The sequence below is a fragment of the Acanthochromis polyacanthus genome, chromosome 22 (assembly GCF_021347895.1).
Source record: "Acanthochromis polyacanthus isolate Apoly-LR-REF ecotype Palm Island chromosome 22, KAUST_Apoly_ChrSc, whole genome shotgun sequence".
Lineage (NCBI taxonomy): Eukaryota > Metazoa > Chordata > Actinopteri > Pomacentridae > Acanthochromis > Acanthochromis polyacanthus.
Window position 1 is genome coordinate 25,624,404 of NC_067134.1, and position 20,167 is coordinate 25,644,570.

Consider the following 20,167-nt stretch of genomic DNA (forward strand, 5'->3'; position numbering starts at 1 on the left):
TCCACTGTGTACTTCAAATTCAATCTGAATTATAATAAAATCCAGTATCAGCCCATGATTTTTTGGTATGAACACAGCTGATGTTCAACTTTACACCAGTGTTAATGAAGAAAGAGAAGGTAGTTAAGAAACAAAAGTTTTGTATTTCTTGACCAAGAAAATTGCTTCAGTGTCTTTGACAAAGCAAGTTTTAGAACCTTAATGTTCAAACTGAGGTTGTCATGACTTAACTTGAACTTTCTCTGGTCTGCTAGAAAATTAAACTCATGTAATGCTGATTTGCTTCAGAGAGAATTTATTTGCTGGTTGTATTCACTAGCAGTGTTTTTCAAGAAAGTGCTACTTTCTGTACAGGACTGCTTATAGATTGCTGACTCCGCCTGTGCTTCCCAGAGTCCTGCTTGTGGTTTGGTTAAAGCTGCGCTTAATTCTGTGGTAATTTCCCACCTGTGGGTCAGTGATTCCAAACTTTTGCTTTGTGTTCAAATCTAGTTTCTGTGTGTAATCATGTAGATTAAATGAAACCCTGGAACAAGCTGATGTCCTCATTCAGCAAAACCGCAAAGCTAACCAAAGGGGAAAGTGTCTGTTAAGGGTTAAAGTTGGATGAGGAGGCTTTCTGTTAAACGATGGAAATAGTGTTGGCTTGTTGTAAATCGTACTATGATCTTCCCAGAAGCTTGGCAGCATGCTTAAAGATATCGAAAGAGACTTTTTAAAAAATAAAAATAAAACGTCTTATATTCAGTTTTAATGCGGTACTGACAAGCAGATGTGGGATGTGCCCAGAATTTCTAGCATTATAAACCTCTCTGTTGCTGCTGGTTTCTCTTTTTAAACTCCATCTTCTACAACTTAATCAGATATGCAGATTGAGAGTTTCTTAGCTCATGCTTTTCTTGCTGCAGTGTGTGAATCAGAATTTGTTTGATTCTGTGCTTGGTTCATTCTGGCGTGAAGCTAAACATTTAAGATACATTTATGTTTTAAGCATTGTTATTAAAGTTGTTCTACAACTATAACCTTTCATCTTCTAGCCTCAGTTAGGAGCATAACCACTTGTGTTTCCAGTCTCTTAACTCTTAATGTGTCCTCTAGTTGTCAGCATCTTAGGACTATATTACACCTCGTCTAGTTCAGTATTTTCATTCAGCTAAACTTGGAATTTCTTAAACTCTTTATCCTTAATATGTCTAAATTTGTAAAATACTGTTTTTCTACTCTCTGAAAAGTGTATAGCATGTTTTTTTTTCCTTCCATTCCTATTGAATCCGAGTGTTAGCTTACTGTTACTATGAATAAATACTGATAAAGAAGTGTGTATATATCAAGTCAGGTAAATTTAGAGTCAACACCCTCTAGTTTCAAATCCTCGATTTTCCCCCAACCTCCTTAAAAGTGTTAAACGAACCTTTCAGGAAGATTAACGGAGTGACATCCACTCATGGACACCTGGACAGAGAACAGACTACACAAACACACAGGATTGGAAGCACATCAGGCACACAACAAGTACAGGAAGAGAGGTCCAACGACGGTTAATGATCCAGCACAGAAAATGCCAAGAGAGTGTTGGAAGGAGAAGAGTTGGTCAACTTCTTTAAGCTTGCTACTATGGAAATGCGAGTATTTTAGTAGTACGCCAAATTTCCAGCATGGGAAGCCAGAGGATTTTAAAAATACTTTTCTGCAAAAAATCTGGCCTTCAGCTGTTACGGTTAGAGCTTTAAAACATCCAAAGCTGACGTATGCTCTAAATGTTTCTGTGTGATTGTGTAGAAACAGAACAGCCTCAGCAGGAATTAACACAAACACACTTCAGGACACAACAGTGATGAATTATTATGATGAAATAGTTCAGCTCCTTATGTTTAAACGTGTGTAATCATGAAATGTACGAGCATGCTGAGAAATCTATATGAATTATGAAAAATGATCAACATTCTGCTGTTTAAAATCCCACATTTAAAGGTTAAATACGCTTGATATTTACTACTGTGGAGTTTTTGAAGTTCCTGCAGAGTGCTTTAAAGAATTGAAAAGGTTGCATTTGATCATCATTGCCATTGCATGATTAAAACGGACTGCATTCTGTCTTTAGATTGTTTTGCACAGTAGATCTGCTGCATTTCGTTTCGTGCTCATCAAGGCTGACGTGCATCGCTGTGGTGTTTTTGAACGGCTCTTCTTTAAAATGGGCTGCCAATCAAACAGTGTCTTGTTTGATCTTTGGGTTCCCGGAGGTTTTCTGGAGGTTTTCTGGAGGTTTTCTCTGTTGCAGCATCTTTGACGTCAGTGCTCAGAAAGACTTAAATTTGAAACACAACACCTGTTTAGAGTTTTGTGAGGAGCCAATTTGGTCTTCAGAGTCGCCATTTTTATAGATTATATCATACAGTGATAGTCAGGAGCAGAGGTTCTAATGGTGTTTGGTCTTGTTTTGTTTTTAAGTGTGGCAGCTGCTGCACTGTAAACACATAAATTCTTGAAGAGTATAACTTTACTTGTTGGTAGCAGACAGCTTTCAGGTTTGGAAAGAAAGGACATCAACTGTTTCTCAAAGGAGGGATTGAATTTGAGAGAAAAATAGAAGGCTTTTGTTGCCGTCTGGTTGAAGCTCTTAAGGATTTGTTGACGGCTGAATGTGCCATTTCATATTGGATACAGTTTGCTGTTGAATCTGGATGTTTCAGATCTTTTAAAGCCATAACCTCTCATGTATTGTATTTAGTCTTTATGCTGCTTCAAAGGGCATCAGTTAAATTTAATCCAGAAGAGATGAACCTTATTGGCACAACCAAACAAAGGGGAAACGAATGCAGTGTTTGTGACGATGGTGAATGAAAGCAAGATGAGGGCAAATGAACTTAAATCTGTTTAAAATGACAAAGGTTGTAAACCCCAATCACACCACTAGATGGCAGCACAGCCTAACAAACAGGAAGTCAGCGTTGGTTCGACCATGGAAGTCAGATTTACTTTTATTATCCCCCGCCTCCACGAAGTGGAAAAGGGGGATATAGGTTTGGAGTCTGTCCGTCCATCCGTCCGACATGAAGGGGACAGCTTTTCTCGGAAACTATTACAGCTAGAATTACGAAATTTACTGTGTAGCTTCACACCATGGACACCTTGATCAAGTTTGAAAATGAGACCTGTGCGATAATATTTAACAGAGTTATGGCCCTTGATCACTATTTTGGATATAGACTCATAGACCTCACATGTGGCGGGGGACATTGATGACCATGTCGTCTTGTTTCCTTTTAATTCTTTCATTTCATAAGCATGTTTAGTTCAAACGTAGCTGATAGGACATGGTATCTGTGATTTTCCTGCTCTAATAGCTTGCGATTGTCAGATTTTTCACTCTTAATTATGACTTTGTAATTAATCTAACCTTCAGATAACGAGATTTAATACAATTTCTGCAGAGATATGTAGTTACAGTCAGAAATTTAATGTGTGGCGGCGTGTTTTAGTCCTCACATAAGTAACTATAGTTTGTTTCTTTCCCACAAACATGCCAAACCATTAAATATTTGTACTGTTTTTCTATATTGATGTCAAAATTAATAGTTTTGGCCATTATGAACAAAATCATAAATCGTAAAAAGACTGGAAAAACATCAGAATCTTGCTACAAAACCTTTGTGCAACTATAAAGTTAATGTAAATTCATCTTCATGTTGTTGCAACACAATTCTGCAAACAATATATACGATCTCAGTTTCCTTTATGTTAATATTTCTTGTGATAAATGTTAAATTCTCGGATGTCTCACTTAGAAATCTAAACCATTTTCCATTAACTAAAAATGAAGATGCAACAACAACCAGTAAGATATGTAAATGAGTACTCAGACCATGATAACTGATCTGTGATTAAAACAACAAAATTTTATTCCAGAGCTCCACCATTCTCATGAAGTGTGTTTTTTTTTTTTTTTAATTTTGTGTGACAGTAACGCACAATAGGTCACAAACAAGATCTGGTCCAAGACAAGTCAGTTTTATTCACATTTCTCAATCTTACATGTCATGCGAGGTTTTATAGACTAGTTCCTTGAGTTGGATAATCGCGTATAAACAGTCTGAACCGTTCACACACATACAGCAAAAAAAAACAATAATGCAGAGGCTCAGAGATATGAGGACAAACGTGCACACAGAGCAGCGAGACAGAAGAAGCTGAATCTCCTGGAACATTTGGATTCAGATCCACTTAGACTCCGTCATAAAGTGCAGAAACTCTCCACTAGAGGGAGCTTGATATCCGCCTGAAAATTGTTGATTTCAACCTCAGACTGTCCACTGAAGCGGTGGCAAATGTTGGCCTCTTTGTGTATAACCTGGTGTGAGTGTAATCCCTGCAAACAGCTGTTTTGGATTCAGTCCATACACGCCGATACGAATTCACCATCTACAGGCAAATGAAAATCTACTGAACGGTCAGTCGCAGCTGGACGTTGGGCCTGTATTGTGGGGAAACAGCTGGACGATATGGACACAGATAATCAAAAGTTTGACTTGTTGCTCAGTTAAACATAACACTGTAGCTTAATATTTAATTTGAGGGGGAAAAATCCCTTTGTCGGCTGTAGAAATCCACATTTAAATTGTGGCAGTGAAATGTTTTTGTGTGTTGGAGAGATGTGATTGGCCCTAAGCTATATTGTCTTATTAAAAGTCATGTAATATTTAAAGACGGGAGATGATAATTATTTTCAAAATAACATCTCTGAGGTGCAGGAAGGGAAACACCCACACCTAATTTCTGATGCAATCTCATTAATTTTGTAATTCTGGCTCCTTTTTACAAAAAAAATAATGTGAAAATTATATTCCTGATCATTTATGAATGAACCCACACACCTAACGAAATGCATCAGTTGAGACAAAAGATCTGAATGTAAGTTAAGAAATACTGACCATGCCGTGCAGTTTTCAATAACTGGATCGCTGTAAAATATTTATTAGGCATTTAACACTTGTATACTGTAGAAAAGCCTTCCCAGCCGACTGTATTGCATCTCTTTCCAGAGGCAGAGGGATTAGAATATAAGTAGGAAGGCAGGGAATATCAGTATGTGCGCAGTATTCCATTTCTTCAGCTGTTATTTGGACTAACTGTACCATAATGGCTAAATGAGCTTGAGTGGAATAAAGACTGCCATTATGTGAGCTCAGAGTCTCGACCTGTTGATGCGCCATTAGCTTCACTTCTCAAATGCGGCTGGATTGTTCGTGTGTTGTTCAAATCTCGCAGAGACGGAGGTTAACTGGGTGTAAAGACGGGAGAAAAATAAGGCGGTTGTTGGCCAGAATGCTACAGGAAAAGTCAGAGCTGTGATGCATTGTATGTGAAGGTAAACTCTGCAGTGCTTCAGTAGATGTGATTGATTTATTATGAGATGTTACTAATATTTAAATAAGGGGATGTGTTTCATTAGCAAGCAACTCTAGATCTGGTTGTATATCGTGTACTTAGCATACGCTGCATCCGAAAAACCTTTCTGTCCTCCTGCAGCAAAGCTTGTGAGTCAGTTTTATCCCAGCATCCACCTGTTGGCACTCAGTCTCCGCTCTCTATAGAGAGGGGGAAGTTATTATGGTCACTCCTCCATCCCCGCCGAGCTTGTGTGGAGCGATAAATCCACAGCCTCTGCTATTGTAGCGCTCCTGTACGTCAGTGCTTCTGGGTTTGACCTTAATGCTTCCAGTTTGGTCACACTAGAACCAGCATATGGTGTGTCTTTGTATTTTTATGATGAAATGATCCTGTAACTTTCACTGTGTAATGTGTCTATAGTGGTGTTGAATTTGCTGAGCTCTGCACATGGTTTTAATTTTAGGTCTTAGAAGGATGCAGAATATACATGAAATAAAATCTTCTAAGGCTTCTTTAGACTGACCGATGGCCACACAGGCTTGTGTTTACAATGGAAAACTAAGTAAACCCAAAGCCCTGAAAAAGTAAATTGTGATAGCTGATTTACTGTTTAACATGACTTCTGCAAGATTTGACTTTAATGTAGGGATGTCTAATATTGGCTTTTTTTTCCAATAACTGATATGCCGATATTGTCCAACTCTCAATTTCTACAATTCTACAATTTCATTTAGCCGACGCTTTTGTCCAAAGCGACGTACAACACAAGCAAGAATTCAGACATAATTCAGACAATTTCCGATTCCGATATCAACCAATACCGATATGTCGGCTAATTAACTAATTTTATCACATATCTCTTGCCGTGGAATTAACACATCATGCTTGATTATTGTTTTATTATTCTCAAATGCAACAAGGCTTTCCTAATGTTAACATTGTCTGTACAAAATAAGAAAACTACTTCAACTTAAGTTATGAAAAAAATGCCATATTTGTGCCATATATCTTTTAAAAATTGTCTCAAACAACAGTTCACGCTCTACCTATACGAGTCTGGTAAATGCCACCTAAATCCAGGCATTATTTTATTGGTTTTCATGATAGGCAAAACGGTCAATAATGATATTGACCGATATTACATTTTTATGCCAGTATCGGGCCGATATTATCTGTGGGCCGATCTGAGGATTACAAACCCCGGTCTTCTGGATGTTTACAAGATGAAACCTTACACATGGTCGACTGATATTCTTTCAGCGGTCAAGGAAATTTAGTCTTCGTTTGGAGGAGTATTTACCCCAAAACATTGTATTATCTGTTAGGTATTTTATTGTTTTAGTTAAAAATTTCTGGTGGCATAAAATAGGTCATTTTCAATAATTAAATCACAGATAAAAAATATTAGTTGTATGTTGCATTGCAAAAACAGAAGGATTTAATTTAGCTGAAACCAACACAAATAATGTGATATGTTGGATGTGACGGGAAACAAATGACTTCACTCATTTGTATATAAGCTAATTAGTCTTATATTGACAGTATTGTCTGAATTCTATCATCGACAGTTGCAGTTTTCTCCCTTTTATTCCGGTTCATTTGGTTGTGAACATCCTGGTTACGTTTTGAATTAGTCACCACACTTTGGCAGAGGTCCAAAAGCTTCATTCACAAGAGATGTTTTCAGTATTTATGGATCACCTCGTCAATTCTACGTAGCTCTCTGCCTTTTGCTCTCAAGCCAAATCGATTCTTCAGGTTGTCAAGTGTCTGATTTTACAGCAGATAAGTCTAATTTTGTCTCAAGTCGTTATTTTTTTTACATCTCAAGTCCAAGTCTCAGGTTTACCGCATGAAGAGTTGACTGACTGAAATGAGGTTTAAAGACTTTCCATGAGTCTAACAACATAAATGAACCAAGAATGTAGATGTCGCTGTCAGCATACTGTCTGCCATCCATCGTTTCTATCAGCGTTTTCTTTTTGTCGCCTTTATTTGTAATAAATGATCAAAATTTCCTCAACATGAATGACAGTACATCTGACTTCATATTAATTGTATCAGAAAAGCATCAAGCATACTGCTGCGGATGCTGATGAAACCGGCGATTTTAGAATTTTACTGCTTTTTCCAAGGGTTTAAATGGCCTTGCTCTACAATAAATCACTGATTTGTTGACTCTTAATGCGCCTGGTCGATGGGCTGGTGAATCTTAGGTCTCGGCTGGTGACTAATGGTGCCTTGGCACTTAAAACCCTGATCCTTTTAATTTCTTTGACATCTCCTCTCAAATGTTCTTTTAAAAGAAAGCTTTGATGAAGATTCAGTATGTCTTTATTTTCTCTTTTTTTTTTTTTTTTGGTGGTTACTTTCCTTGTGGATTTGTTAGGAAAAAGGGCTGCAGAAATAAAACTTAGTGCAACATTTTAAAATTAGGATACACGATTTGGTGTTGATGCATCAAATATACTGAAGACCTTACCAAATAATGCATGGATAAATGATATTCTCACCTGTAGAATGCCAAAACTGAAGTGAGATTGAATGACTCCTCTGACTCCCAGTTGATGTTTTACTTTATTTAGTGATGGTAATGAAGCCAAAATAAACAGCAAAATGTTAAAAAAAACAAAACAAATCTACCGCCAATGTGACTGCGCTGAAATTGTTTTTAAAAAATAAAGCTGCAAACATAAATGATTGGCACACTCCGAACCATTTGCAGAAAAAAGCAGGGACCAGTGGGATACCGGAGCCTTCCTGTGGACCGAATTGCCTCAAAGTGCCAGACTGCTATCAAACCGTGTTAATGTGATGGATATCCGGCATTCTGCATTCATTCTTCACGCGGTAAACATGGGAGCTAACAAACAGATCCTGGTGAGAGGGCCTCCAGCGCAGAGCAGCCACTCGGGCGCTCTCTGCCTCTAATGCATCGACAAATATAGCCCGGGTTCAACTTCATTTTTTGTGGAAACGCACACAAACAGACATTTTTTTCCTTAACCAAATTTTTGCCATTTCCTCGGAGTAAGCAGCTCCTTTTCTTTTGACGGCGTCTTCTGTGACCGAACAGAAACGGTCACTTATGCTGCTTTTTGCTTGATTCCTTTGAAGTCACAGCATCTAACCACAAGTCAATCTGAGCGGGTCCACATGATCTTTATTTTCTACATGTTAGAGACATGTAGGTGATTTATATAGAACTACTGCAGTGTAGAGAAAGAAAAGGTTTGGCTATTGACCTCCATGTCTGAAAGCTACATATGTAATAGCGATTGCTTCATAAAATTGTCTTGTCTTCCCAAATGGTTAAAAAAAGGTGAGAATTCAAACTATAAAAATTCAAACCTTTTTTCAAGGATAAAACTGAGTGAATAAGATCAGATTTTAGTGGCCAAAGGTCACTGACTTTACAAATGCAAGTTTTTGGTCATAATTGGAGAATTCATACACTAAATAGGAGGAAAAAATATACAGATGTCTAACAGGATAACAGTGTTTTCTGTCCAAAAGGTCAAATCTGTGTGGACATAAGTGATGAACTGTAACTTGACTGGTTGGCGGAGACAGTAGTTCGAGTACATTACTAGAATTGTATGTTCATGCCAGTGGTCTGTAGTGTGCATTCATGCAGGAACTGATTCTATGTGCATGTCCTTTATTGGTTCTTGTGCAAGTGGCACATGAAGAGCAGGAAAGAGCTCATGTGAGACATCTGGTCCTTAAATGAGTAAATTTTAAGACGGCTGTATGTACAGTTTAGTAAAAGAAAAAGTGGACTCTTAATGTAAAACAAACAACTTAAGATCAGACAAATCTGCTTCCAGCTGCCTGGTTGAAAAGCGTCATGAATGCAAATCTCTTAGTATATATTAAAGTAGATTTCCCAGCCATCCCCCTCCACCACTCAGACCCCCTCACGATGAAGGAACCACACCGCCATCATCACGCCACTAAGCGTGAGACGAGATATTCAGTCGGAGTAAATGGTTCGGCCAATTACATTGATTTTAGAGGAGCTATGTTGTTTGCATTAGTGGAGGAAAATGGACTGCCATTTTCCATGTTGTTGAGAATTGAGGTCTCTTCAGAGTCTATAATGGAAAGCGTACCAATCAGCAGGCTGATGTAACTCTACACTCTTTTTTTTTTTTGACCACATATCACATCCTGCACTTACACCATTAGAAAGTCTTTTCAATATATTTCTAATTACATGAGCGACTGTATTTTTAGCTCCACCGGGAGTGTATAGATGGCAATGTTCATGCTGGAGTGGTTGGGTCAAACTGCTGTATGACAGGGTGATGTTAAAGGGGAACTTCGGTTTTTTTCAACCTGGGGTCTGTTTTCATGTCATTTCATACATGTGAGTGATGGAGAAATGAATTTTCGACATAGCTCCAGTATTTAGCCAGGCAGGCAGCTTAGCAGCTCAGCTAGCAGCTCAGCTAGCGAAAAGTATGGGGCAACCCCCCCCCGCATCAAAGTCCGCCCCAACGTGCTTTTTCCCCCCCACACTGACCGGCTCGGATAGTCCTGGGGGGGGGGAGGGGAAGAAGCACGTTGGGGCAGCTGAGCTGCTAAGCTGCCTGCCTGGCTAAATACTGGAGCTATGTCGAAAAATCATTTCTCCATCACTCACATGTATGAAATGACTTGAAAACAGACCCCAGGTTGAAAAAAAAAAAAAACGAAGTTCCCCTTTAAGGTAAAGTTTGATTGGCTGTTTGTCAGAATAATACTCTACTGTAGTATTAACGTCACTACTGGTCTATGGTACATATGGAAATATTATTAAGGCAGTGTTAAAAGCAAACATCTGCCTCAAGTTAGAAATGTAGATATAGTTTTTGGATCTTCAATATTTCTGAATAATTCAAGAAATCATGATAGCGTTCCAACTTAGAGAGGTAAAGAAATAGAGACTATTCAGAACCTGGCTGCTCATTTTTGCTCTGGGAATCAGCGGTTTGTGTACAGATGAGACCAATGTAACGGCAGAAGAACACAGATCCAGGTAAATGTTATTTAATCAAGAACCACACAAGCTCCAAACTACTATGAACACCAAATAACAACCACATACAACCAAAATTAGTGTTTTAAAGAGCTGGTGCCATAATTGCGTTCCAATACTATTGCCACATTTCCTAAAAGAACTTGTAAAAAATTAATTCTGGTGTTAAAACAGGTTATAGTACAGGAGATGGTTCAGTCAGAGGCATCCTAATAATCAAAATAATTTGTCCTTTGACATAGTATTGGTAGTGCGTGTAAAACTACTTTTGAATGAAACTTTACGAGAGTAGTCTAATTTAAAAGCTGTCATTTATCACAATGCAAAGTCCTCTGCAGTCATGAATTTCTGCAGCACCACAATGAATAATCTGACTTATTTTAGCCCCATTTACTACCAGGGACAAAATGCATTTTCAGAATCTTAAATTCAATAATTTCCTGCAGAAACAGTAAATTTTGAAGGTCTGTTTCAGTTAATTTTGTAAACGTTTCTTGAACTTTTACAAAATGTGAAAGATAATAGGTTCTGTGAATCAAAATCCTTCACTGTGTCTGTATCATACACTTGTTAAGGATTCCTCTTTTACACTCTCTAATCACATGATTTTCTTCTGCTTTGATTGTAGTAAACTTTTAATGTTTTCGCTCTCTTCAAAATGAGATTGCTTCATCACAAAATCTCAAAAATGAAAAGCGTACGACAGTTATTACCGTTCCTTTTTTTGGAGGTTTTTCAAGGTTTTTCATTTCCAATTAAAAGTTAAGGTCTATTCCACATAAACACTCACAATTTTAACTTCATTTGATGCACATGTTTAGGTGCGAGGTGTTGCTGTGCAGTCTTGGCTCCAAATGTAAAAGTTTGCGCCTCATAGTTGACTTTTTTTTCCCAGAAACTTGAGTGACATGATCTCTACTCATGTCTCAGTCAGCTGGTAGCATTCTCTTGATATCCCAAAGTGGACGACGGGGCTACAGAATAAATCCTTCTGTTACTGACATTGGGACGTGCACAATAGTCAACATTGCAGGAGGTGAAATGTGATGAAAGGCAAATTAACTCAAACCAGTGCTGCAGCTTTGGGTTGCTGCTCGTTATGAAATGAAAAGTCACCGTTCTAATTTTCTGTTCTCCACACGTACGTGGCAAAATGAGCGAAGGGGAAGAGACGAAAAGGAACGCTTGGTTGCTAGACAAAACGCAACATTAATTGTAAGGAAATATTTCGGCTACTCAGGGACGGATGATGATCAAAAACGGGCATTTTGTTGGCTCTGTCTGGCAGCTGTTGATACTAAATGAGCTAAAAGCCGGATCTTAAAGCCATTCAAAGCAGAAACCTACTTTCAATCGTTTTGCCAGTGTTACCCCAAATTGTTTAATATTTGTTCTTCTCGATGCAGATGTGCTTCCCTTACAAAACCACCTAAATCACTCTAGAGTGATTTAATTCTTTCCAAATAGTCAAGACATCTGGTGGAAAAACTAGATGTCAGTGTCATTTTTGTTTTCTAATACCATGCAGTGCTTGTGGGTTGGATTTAGAGACGTATACAGTGTTTAAATACTTTCAATTCAGTCTGGGCAAAATGCTCATGGATGTTCTGAAGGGCATTTTTCAACAGTGCTGTGACATTTTTTAAGACGAGAGAATTAACTGAATATTGATCAGTGCTGGAAATAATTTTTAGCTGCAACCTTATTCCCACAAAAGCCACTTGGGTTTTAAAAAATCTAAATGAAAAAAGCGTCAAATCGGTTAGATCTCTCTCTGAAGCATCCTCCTTCATGCTGCAGACACACACACACACAGACACACACCTAAACCAGAGTAGCTCTAAGTAAGAAATCAAATGTCATTCTCGGGGCCAAGTCGATTCAATCTCTATTTCAGCTTTTTCCAAAATCCATAAACGCAGCTCTTAGCGCGGGGCTGAGAGCAGGGTGAGCAGAGGGTTAAAGCGGGTCCGGGGCTCTGTCAGGTTTGGGTTAACTGCCGTGTCATGGCGGCTTTTGTCTCCTGAACTGCACGGCGATGATGGTGCGCGGCACACTCCCGCAGCAGCCTGAAGTGATGTGGAAGGTTGTCGGTTTAAATCTGCACCGTGAATGAGCCGAGCGTCGCTGCTCAAGAGCCTCCGATACGTACGGCCGCCGCAGGGTGTTCTGCATCAGCCTTTTCAGAGTTCTCTTTCACCGCTTTAAATGGAGCAGAGGGATGTTGTCACTCAGTAAAGGCAAATCTCCGGCTGTGCACGTTGCCGCCGTATGATCAAAATGCATTCAGGCCTTATAGCTGGCAATAACCACAACAGAAATGCCTCTCCAGCCACGTATCATAGCTGTCTCACAACAAGCCTCGCCTCAAAATAATTTCTTAATCCATTAATTGGCGTGGAGCAGCATTCGGGGCAGGGCTTTTTGTTCAGTATGTTTTTCAGAGATGCATACTAATCATATAAAGTGATCCTTTGTGCTCAGGTTGACAGCAACAGCGAGGGCTTTTAGACGCACACACACACACACACACACACACACACACACACACACACACACACACACACACACACACACACACACACCCGGCGAGGCATGTGTCTGGGAGCGCCGACGGCAGAACGAGTGTATTATTTTCCCTGAAGAGTGTTATTTTCCTGTCAAGGCTTGATGGCAACGTGCCAACAGATGTGACAGGGAGCGATCATCCCTCCCTCATACAGTACAGAGAGGGGGAGCGAGGAGGGACAGATGAGGACGGAGAGAGTAAGACAGACACACTAGCTGGGTTTCCATCCAGGCATTTTAATGCAAATTATGATGTATCAGATTTGAAAAGCGGCATGGAAATAGCTAATTCTAATGAAATTTTCTCACAAAAGTTTTTTTCCCCCGGCGCGAGGCTGGAAGTTTGATTCAAGACATTGTGATTGAAACTCATTTGTCATATGCATGCTGATACTATCTGTCCTCCCTAATCTCCCAGCACTTATGGACAGCTATGGCACCCACGTAGGCTTCTGGTGCAGTTATATGGCTTTTTTTTTTTTTTATAACCAAGGCTCTAAAAATGTGTTCATCAATACATTTATTTTTGATGATTATTGAGATTCCAGTCCTGGAGATGAAGTTTTTGTATTGAATCATATTAACCTTATTTAAGGAGCATAGTTTTAACGCAATGGAAAACACAGAAAAATAAATTTACCCGCATTGTTTTTAATTGATTAGATGCTCTTACTACTTTGATTAGAAATATGTTCACCAATAAGGCAGAAGACAAAGGACATGCATGTCAGAAGATGCACTGTAGATCATGTTAGTCCAGCAATGTCCTTTTAATTGGCATTTGTGTGTGTGTGTGTGTGTGTGTGTGTGTGTGTGTGTGTGTGTGTGTGTGTGTGTGTGTGTGTGTGTGTGTGTGTGTGTGTGTGTGTGTGTGTGTGTGTGTGTGTGTGTGTGTGTGTGTGTGTGTGTGTGTGTGTGTGTGTGTGTGTGTGTGTGTGTGTGTGTGTGTGTGTGTAATGTTTTGTTTCACTGTGTCATGTACTTTTTCGTGACATTTCAATGTTGTGTTGTGACCTGCCAAGGGACTGCAGATGGAAATTAGCTTAAAGCTAACTCTGGTAGAATACATCAAATGGAAGCATTTATCTTTAATATTGTAGATGGTCCCTTTTTAAATAAACTCATAATAATAATAATGTGTAGTACATGCTTGTTTCAGTCTGTTTAGTACCGTAGCAACCCTGGGAGGTGGTTACTTGGACTACAGGCAGTTATGTGTTTGCAAACAGGGAGCATTGTGGGAGTTTAGCTGCTGGTGTGCCACTCATTAATCAGCCAGATCTTGTCTTGTTGGTGAGCTGAAGTGCGCTACAATAACATACAGTGGTCCCTCGAATCCGAGAAGTTGCGACCTGATATTTATTTTATTGTTTTTATCTGTTCTAAGGCTTCATAAACCCTCCCCACACTCTTATAAACACTTCTTATGCTCCTAAACACTTTCTACACTCGTCATTTTAGCAACACATAAAATTTTATATGGGTGCTCACCAGTGACTGTACTACAACTTGAATGACGAGGAGGAAGATGATGAATTAGCTGTACAGTACTGTTGACGATGAGATGAATGTTCTACGCAGCCAAGCAGAGCGTTACGGCTCTTCTGAAGGCACCACTTCATCAGGCGGTGCAGCAGTATCTTCGCTCTTGGAGTAGAATAGAATAGAGTTTATTAACATTTGCACCGGTATATCACAGCACAGGTACACTGGAATTCTTGTACGTGACTACAAGTCCAAAAAATAGCAGTTGAGCAACAATTAAAAGGAACAAGAACCCTGAAATAAACCACACTAAAGTTATATAACTTCAAGTTTAATACGGATATTAGCATGAATAGATTTAATATTAGCTTCTCAAAATTAATATTCAGATATTCAGATCCAGCCCTACTTATTTGTGTTATTGATTGGTCAATTATTGGTTGATTAGGCTGCAGACTGTCAGTTAATTGTTTATAATTTGCGTTCATAGACATAAGACGTAAGTTGATTTTCTTGCAAGGACAACGCCGGTGTCTTTGCCGCTTGCAGCTTCCACTAGTTGACATCTACATTCACATGACTGCTTTCTTACCACGGCTGACCATCCCAAGCACGTATCGCTATCGTTTTATTGCCCAGATCTAGTCTATACATTTAAAATCTTAGTCAAGACGTTTCTTAAGATGTGAGGAGCAGCACACATCTTTGTAGGTTTTTCCTGACCTCTGTTGTGGTGTTCATTTGTCAAGATGTGCCGTGTGCTCACATTTTTCTGTTTCAATACGAGTTTTTCAAAGCAAATCTGTTCTGTCCCTTTTTCTGCATCTGGCTGCCTTCCTGTCACGGTGCAGATTTTTTATATATTTTTTAACACCACAGAAATTGTTACAGTTGGTGTATACTTGAGTGTTTTTGTGATGGGCGTACAATGCTTGAAATTGACTTATAAATGCCACATGTCCAAACCAAAACTTTAACCTCCACAGCTCCGCCAATAAATAACCCTTTGTGCGAACAGTTTTACTTGAAACATTTTTGCTCACCGACTGCAACCGTAGACGGCTTTCATTACGAAGGTTGTTCACGAGGACGCTGAAAGGCAATTCTGTTCCTATTTGTATCAAGCGGCAGTGAAAGCTGTCACAAATATATAGATTTTTTAACCTTTTTTGTGCACTATGTTAAGGTTAGGAAATAATCAAGGTCATATGCCAAAGTCAAAGCATTTAAACCTAAACTGCTCATTCTTTTATCTGTCTTGTGAGAACTTTCTCACTTCATTGGTGTGTTTGTAGAAAATCCTCCAGTTTCTGGGATCACATCATCCTAGTTAATACAAGGTATAAAATATAGTTTTGTCAATCGAAAAACAGAATTGTTGCACACAACGATTTACTTGCTTTTCTATAGAGAATTTCAGCCTCAGACCCTCTCTGTGCAGTCAAGGTAAACCGCATGAGAGAATGAAATGTGTGTATAGAGACAAATTGTAAGTACGAATATGAAAAGTTATTGTACTCATGGCACTGCATCATAGCTGGGAGTAATGCAGTTTAGTCCTCGTGTTGTCCTGTGGGTCAAAATTGACCTGTTTCAAAGTTTGAAAGGGTGGAGGAAAAAAAATATTTTCACAGTGAAACTTCTGATATCGGGCTGCACAGTGGCGTAGTGGTTAGCACTTTCGCCTTGCAGCAAGAAGATCCCCGGTTCAAATCCCAGCCTGGGATCTTTCTGCATAGTTTGCATGTTCTCCCTGTGCATGCGTGGGTTTTCTCCGGGTACTCCGGCTTCCTCCCACAGTCCAAAAATATACTGAGGTTAATTGGTTACTCTAAATTGTCCGTAGGTGTGAATGTGAGTGTGATTGTGTGTCTGTATATGTAGCCCTGTGACAGACTGGTGACCTGTCCAGGGTGTCCCCTGCCTTCACCCGAGTCAGCTGGGATAGACTCCAGCACCCCCCATGACCCTAGTGAGGATAAAGCGGTGTATAGAGAATGGATGGATGGATGGATGGATGGATGGATGGAACTTCTGATGTCCGCATTTTCAACATTTTTTAGAAATCTTTAAGCGTTTTTCGGTGGAAAAAAAAGAAATGTTAAAAATGTTTCTTTATAAGAACATTAACAAAAATTAACCAAAATCCAGCAAATTTCGCTGAAGATGAAGGTGATGTCTTACAGCCCTGCGGACGCTGTTGTGTTGAGGTTCAGGAGCAAAAATGATATTAACAAAGTAAGATAAATATTCGTGGTAGAATGCGATTAAAAAAAATAGAATTAATTAGAGGCTTTGTAATTAATTAATCACGATCGATGGCATCAAATAGCAATGTTTGACATGATCAGCCAAGTTTTTCAATTCAAATAACTTTTGTTTGACTGAATGGATGAACAGACGTATACATTAACTTAAGCAACAAATGTTTCTGTTACATTTACAGATTACTCAAAGTCCATTTCTTGCGATTATATTCAATATTTGAAAACTTTTTGTAAACTCAGGCACTTTCAGCATCTCAAAGTGGTCTATTACAGGATGGCTACACCATCTGCTGGTGCCAGGACTGTCGTAGCTAACGTTAGCTCTGACGCTAGCAGCAACATGTTTTACCTTGATCAGAAAACTACTTGTTGCACAATTTGCACACGACTACGCTTTTATCCAAGCTGCCATCGGGAGGATTTTTAAAAGAAAATTCTGCAGTCTCGTCTTCCAACACTGTTGGCCAAGCTTTCTTCTGTGCTGATAGTGCGTCCTGTGCATCTTCTTCATGGCTGGGAAACAGACTTGAGGTTCATTAGCGCCACCTACTGGGCTGGAGTGTTCACCAGTGTGCCACAAATTAGGGAACTGAGGTGCGATTAAAGGCATTATTTTTTAACGTGTTTTATTTATTTATTTTTAGTCATTAATTAGACACAAGAGCATAAAGATAAAAAGCAACATATGCGGTGTTGTCTTCATTTTAAATGTTAAAAGGATTTCACGGCTCCCAGTGTTTTCTTTTCTGTGGGAAACGAGTCCAAATGGCTCTTTTAGTGTTTAAGCTTGCAGACCCCTGGACTACAGAAAGGAAGAATAAAGTACACGTCTCATGAGACAGGGAAAGTCTTAAATGTTCTTCAAACGTACTCGGAGAGTTCACGGTCTCACATTAGGGTTTTTTAACAGAACATTCATGAGGTACTACAAATCTCTGCTTCAAGAAATCCACTTCAGTTGCTGTTGGATGGTGGTACCACAGACTAAATTTGGATTTCCTCTTAGTAATCTGATCTCCTGAGCTAGCTCTTCCTGCGAATCAAACTGATGAGCGGCGCTATTCAAAGCTACCTGATAAATAACAGCTGCAGCCGATCAGATTATAGTTGTGTGTTCACGCCACTGTTCTCTTGTCATCTGGTAAAGTCTGTAACTAAACTGATTCTGTCCATTATCTCCCTCTCGGGTTCTGTGTTCCTCGATATCTCTCTCTTTGCTCCTTTACCCTCTTCATTTACTTCTCCTCTAACTAAAAAACAAAGACAAAGCAAAACAAAGCGGAGGAAAACAAAAGGAAAGAAAGAGGAACGTGTCATTACTGGTTTTGTTTCTACAGCAGCAACAATACCCTGACCACCCTCATCAAATGATGGAGAGAGATTGCATGCATGCAAGTACGAGAGAGCGATAGAGCCACCGTGTGACGAAAGGCAGTTTAATTTAGATAATTATCTCGCAAATTAACCACAAACTCCTTCCCTGTTAATTACCTGTCTTGGGGAGTGGCGCAGGGAAAACAAAAAGCAGAACCAGGGAGGTCTTTGTTCAGATCTTCTTGAGGGGGGGCCGTAAATTGGTTACACCCCTGCTGAAAGGCCAGATAACCCTTTGAAGGAACAACCACTAAAGTATTTGATAGGCTAATGGGGAATACTGTTAGCATCCCAGTTTGTAATTGGACGTCATAAATCTGGACCAGGTGATGGGGGAACAAAAGAGGGGTTTTGTCTGGGTGTCGAGGCCGCGGTGCGACTTGTAAATCCTTCCCCCTGCTGAATGGCGCTATCTGACGGTCCACATATGGCTACAAGATGAGATGCAGAGCTACTGAATTTCCCACATCGATCCTGCAGGAGTATTTATTTGCACTCGCGCACACAACCACATACGTTAGATGTGCGTGCTTGTGTGCGTCCGCCCCGGCAATGCTAATAAAAAGACCTTTTCTTATCTTGGTGTCTGCTGAAGGTGATTCTGTCAGCTGCTATTAACCTTGCCTTTATAATGACAGCCTGCCTGATTAGTTTCAACACTTAAAGCCCTGACATTTTCAATTTCACTTGCTTATTTTTCTTTTTCAGGTCTTTGTGACAGTAGAAAATACATTTTGCGCATCTTAATCTTCTCTAGTAATGACTCATTAGTGTTGTTCGCGTTCTTCATTAAAAACTAACATTAAAGCTTTGTTGTTTTTACCTTTTTTTGTCAGTGAAGAGCACCAAAGTATGTTTTAATATGTAAACAATGTGCTTAGAAGAAAATCAAAAGGTAAAAATAAATGTTTCATTAAATTTGAAAGTGTCTTTTTAGAGGAAAAAACAACGAAAAGCACAGTAGGTGGTCGAACCACTTAGCAAATCTGGGAAACAGATTAAATTTTGAGCTTGTGTGAAGAATTTGACAAGGTTAGTCGTTAAACAAAAGCTCCTCAGGTTAATTTCCCTTTATGTCTCCTCTTAAGTGCTAATAAAAAATAACTGTCTTTATCTTTGGTCAGTGGCAGGGAAGTATTTTGTTATCTGCAGATTTCAATGATTTGGAGCTTTATGATTAAACCGCCCGGTTGAATAACACCAGGAACTGGCTCGTCTGACACCTTTTATTGCTCTGTTAGCTGGAAGGACACATTTAATGTCGCCTAAAGCTGCAGGAGTTTATTGCCACTGTGAGGCAAAATGTGCTCTTGTTACATGTCTTAATGCTCCTCAAAGATCTGGGCCGTTACAACCCCATCAAGCAAACAGAAAAATACACATTGACGAAGTTATGACGACGAGAGAAAGCTGGTATTTGCCAGAGAAACTTGAATTGTTAGAAGTAATGTATCTGCTCTGCGTGGTGTATGTTAGGAATAAAAATGCTTGAGGTGTTTCTGTTGTGAACCTCCTACATATTACCTGTAAAACATAGTGGTTGGTTCACAAAAGAGTACACAGGTTTAGAACTTGACGAAAGTTCTTTAGGAACGACTGATGCTCAAACTGTTGGTGTAAATCTGTGTTTGTTTGTGAGCATCTTTCAACCGTTGCTAATGATGTTGTATATCATTAAAGAGGAATTGCATACTGGGTAACAGTTTTGTGCTCTCTGTGTCATATCAGACCACAACAAGAGCTTTTACTCAATTTTTATTTTATATATATATTTTAATTGAGCTAGGGTGCTCAAGTCTGTACCTTCCTCTGTGGCAGTGATTTGTAGGACTGGTCCAAAATTAATATTCGGATACCACCGTCACAACTGGACATTAGGACATTCGGGTCCAGTTCTAGTGATTTCGTTGTTTCTTTGGATTTGTTTTGCTGTGTTTTAAGTTTTGGGTTTTGTTTGGTTTAAACTAGTGCTGGACAACAATTAAAAGCTTTAATCACATGATGTTCTGCGATAAAATGAAATGGTAGATTTAGATTTAGTGCATTCCACACTTTCATT